We start from the raw sequence: 3,832 nt of genomic DNA on the forward strand, positions 1-3,832 counted from the left end.
CTATTTGTGAATCGCAAATGGGTATCTTGATACATCTGCCCCTAAATAATCTATGTTTGAATGAATAATAAAACTTGACCCCCAGCCGGTTTACCAGGGAGAATTGGGTGAATGTGTATGGCCCTTAGTGTATATTTATGTGTATTACCCCTGGTTTTCTGCTGGATCACCCTTATTGTCGGGCTCGATTGTCAGACCCTCGACACCCCTGTTGCGTCACAGGCACGTCACTACAAGGTCAGACACTGAGGGGCGCTGGCGAAAAGGGGACCGGAGTGGAGGGACTGAGAAGAATCTGAGGGCTCCAGTGAGAAGGGACAGTGTGGAGGGGCTGACTGGGGTCTCTGTGAGGGGCACCAGGGAGGGGCTGACTGAGGTCTCTGAGGGGCACCAGGGAGGGGCTGATTGAGGTCTCTGAGGGGCACCAGGGAGGGGCTGACTGGGGTCTCTGTGAGGGGCACCAGGGAGGGGCTGACTGAGGTCTCTGAGGGGCACCAGGCAGGGGCTGATTGAGGTCTCTGTGAGGGGCACCAGGGAGGGGCTGATTGAGGTCTCTGTGAGGGGCACCAGGGAGGGGCTGACTAAGGTCTCTGAGAGGCACCAGGGAGGGGCTGACTAAGGTCTCTGAGAGGCACCAGGGAGGGGCTGACTAAGGTCTCTGAGAGGCACCAGGGAGGGGCTGATTGAGTCTCTCTGAGGGGCACCAAGGAGAGGAGGAAGGGCGGGGTGAGGGCGGGTGCAGATTTACCTGCTCGGATTGGTTGAGCTTTGGGAATAGTCACAGGGTCGATTACGTCACTGCTTTAAATGCCAGCTCCGTGTCTGGTCTTCAGTGCTGGGGGGGGGGGGGGAGCAGCGCCCCCCAGCGAGGGTTCTGCCAGTGTCAGGATGGAGGCGATGAGAGCCCTGGAGGCCTGGTATGAGACCTGTGAACTCTTCAATGATGCAGAGAACAGACCTCTACTGTATCTGCACCCAGAGTGTTCTCATAGAAGTGGCAGATGGTGCCGAAATAGCTCAGTTGGGAGAGCGTTAGACTGAAGATCTAAAGGTCCCTGGTTCGATCCCGGGTTTCGGCAGAGGTTTTTTGTTTGAAATATATTACAAGTAGTACTGCAAAGGCAAACTGTAAACCCTCTAAAACGTGGGTAATTAAAACGCTGCTGTAGCATCAATGTTTATTTCTTCCACGCTGCAGCTTCTTCCCCCCCCCCCTCACTTCTTTCTAATCCCCCTTTCATTCCTTCCTTATTTTCTTTTTTGAGACGCGTTTTTCGTAATCGAGTCAGTGTAAATTCCACAGCTTACAGCATGGTCTCGGAGGTATGAGTGCCATTTCTCATGCTATATAGCGCCTCATGCAGAATTTCTAACCGTGAGCCTTCGATAGCTCAGTTGGTAGAGCGGAGGACTGTAGTGGAGTGTCTGTCATCCTTAGGTCGCTGGTTCAAATCCGGCTCGAAGGACTTTTGCAACCTCTACACTTTTTTCTTCTGCTTTACAATAGAAGGCGCCTCACACGCCGGGGCTTTTCCTGCCTCCTCTCTTCACCTTGACAACCCAGCTCTCTCCTCCGGCTCTTCCCCCTCCCTGTGTGCAGCCCCCATTGCAGTCCTCCCTCCCCCCCACCATCATCAGACGGAGCCAGGGGCCCCTGGGCTGAAGAGCCGGGCCGGGGCCCCCTCTGGAGCAGCCCTGGGAGCTGGTTGTGGTGACTCTGGCAGCAGGTGATGCTGCTGAGAGCGTCTGCTGGGAGGTGAGGGGTAGTGTGTTTGTCGAGCCTGTGGCCCCTCGTGTCGGTGTTACGGAACTGGAAATGAAAGAGATTAGTCGGTGGCAGAACAGGGCGAGTTGGAGGGCACAATAAGGAGCTGCTCAGCAGGAAAAGACGCATCTGCTCCTCGTTAGTATAGTGGTCAGTATCCCCGCCTGTCACGCGGGAGAAATTCCCCGACGGGGAGTAATTTTTTGGGGGTGAAAGTTTCTTAGTTATTTTAGTTATTTTTTTATGTTTTGAAAGCATGAGAAATGAATATCTAATTTAAAATGTCATATATAATAGTGACACTGATTATATTGAGTGCTGACGCTCTTTGTAAATGACCTCATCTCCTATAAGTAAAATATTTACTAATATAATCTTTTAAAATCGACGGGGAATTTTTAAGTGAGACACCTGTTGGGAAGGATTTCAGCCTTTTCATATTAAGCTTCGGTGCACTTTCTTGAAAAACAGAAACGTGTATTGGAGGGTTATTATTTACATAAAAAACAAAGTACTATATAATAAATAAAACGTATTTAATATAGTTTTTTTTTCACGCTAAATATTTGAAATGAGTGGGTGGGCTCTGACTGAGTGTTTAATATGAAGGCTAAACTTCTGGTTTACAACTTACAGGCACATTGTGAAAGCACTGACCCGGAAGTCCCCGCCCCACCGTCCTCGTCAGAGATTTTATATTCCCAAGGTCCAGGCATTACTGTCAGCATTGTCAGGTTAACACAGTGTATTCTGGGACTTGTAGTCCAAAGCATCCAAAGCAAAAACCCTGGACTGGGTGAAGCGCTCGTGCGCGGATCTGGGAAACGTGAGTGCTTTGTCCAGGCCTTGGACGAGTTCCAGGGGTCCTGGAGATGTGCTACCTTCTAGAATGGTAAGTGTTTTTTTCCTTGATGCTTCATTGGTTATTCTCTCCAGTTATGAGTTGTGTTATGAGGGTTTTGTACATCTTCGACTCTTTGAAACTCTAACCAGATTTCTGTCTATTTAAATTGCGTTCTTTATGGTCTGCCTCAAAGTAGTGTGTTTTCTGTGTCTATTGATGTTCTCTTGTTTAGTAAACACTAGCTTGAGAGGAGTACTCTGATGTGTGTTCTTGCAACGAACTTTGCTTGATGAACATGACCTCTAACAACACGCATCCTCATACTATGGCTTAGCAAATATGCTCAGGACTCTCTGAGAGCATTCCCTGGTGGTCTAGTGGTTAGGATTCGGCGCTCTCACCGCCGCGGCCCGGGTTCGATTCCCGGTCAGGGAAGGTGTTTTTTTTTCTTTCTTTTATTGTATGGTTCTGTTCCGGCCAGGGAAGGAATCATTTCACTTTTATTTTGATCATATCCTAACAAATTTATCGTTTTTTGTTTTCTTTTTAAACACAACTATTTCATTACATGTTTTTCTTCATATGACTTCAATCCAGTAGCATTATCTCTGAAGTGAACAACGTCCCAAATGCACACGGAGTTATAATAAAAAAAAAAAAAACAGTTCACAAACAAATTTGTTGGAAGTTCCTTGGAATATAATTTTTATTTTAATTTCCTTGAATTTTTCAATTTATCGCGATGTTATTTTCAAATCATTAGTTTCCTTTAAACACATATATATATATGTCCCTTGCCCAATGCATTTCGGGCATTTAGCCCTTCATCAGGGGATTAGCGTTCTGTTAAGAAGAATATACACAACAATTTTTTTTTTAAAACTCTATATGGAGAAGTGTGGCTCAGGGGTTAGAGGCAGCAGACCCGGAAGCTGAGATCGGTCCTGGACCAGGGTTCAATTCCCCGCCTCGGCGGGTCTTGGGCTAAAAATTCCACGGACTCGATAATTCTCGCCCCGGTGCCTTGGGCTAAAAATTCCACGGACTCGATAATTCTCGCCCCGGTGCCTCCTCGACTCATGGGTTCCCACTCTGGGCAATAGCTTGCTTAATCTCCACAACGGCCCCTCGCAGCGGGATGCCTGACTTTCACCTTGTGGATACCCTGCTATCTCACAGGGGAATACCAGGAAGGGTTTCCTACGCAAGCGCCGGGAAACCCA

The 3,832-nt window shown here is 48.0% G+C and overlaps 3 non-coding genes across 3 annotated transcripts; all 3 read left to right on the forward strand.

Annotated features, from left to right (window-relative positions):
* The first annotated feature begins 1,006 nt into the window (after nt 1–1,006).
* TRNAF-GAA (transfer RNA phenylalanine (anticodon GAA)) lies at nt 1,007–1,079 on the forward strand. Its single transcript has one exon. It is a non-coding gene; the product is annotated as a tRNA-Phe (tRNA).
* Nucleotides 1,080–1,380: 301 nt separating this feature from the next.
* Nucleotides 1,381–1,466, forward strand: TRNAY-GUA (transfer RNA tyrosine (anticodon GUA)). The gene is given in 2 exon segments: nt 1,381–1,417; nt 1,431–1,466. It is a non-coding gene; the product is annotated as a tRNA-Tyr (tRNA).
* Nucleotides 1,467–2,972: 1,506 nt separating this feature from the next.
* On the forward strand, nt 2,973–3,044 carry TRNAE-CUC (transfer RNA glutamic acid (anticodon CUC)). The gene has a single exon. It is a non-coding gene; the product is annotated as a tRNA-Glu (tRNA).
* The last annotated feature ends 788 nt before the right edge of the window (nt 3,045–3,832 follow it).

The sequence above is a fragment of the Lissotriton helveticus genome, chromosome 1_2 (genome assembly GCF_964261635.1).
Source record: "Lissotriton helveticus chromosome 1_2, aLisHel1.1, whole genome shotgun sequence".
NCBI lineage: Eukaryota > Metazoa > Chordata > Amphibia > Caudata > Salamandridae > Lissotriton > Lissotriton helveticus.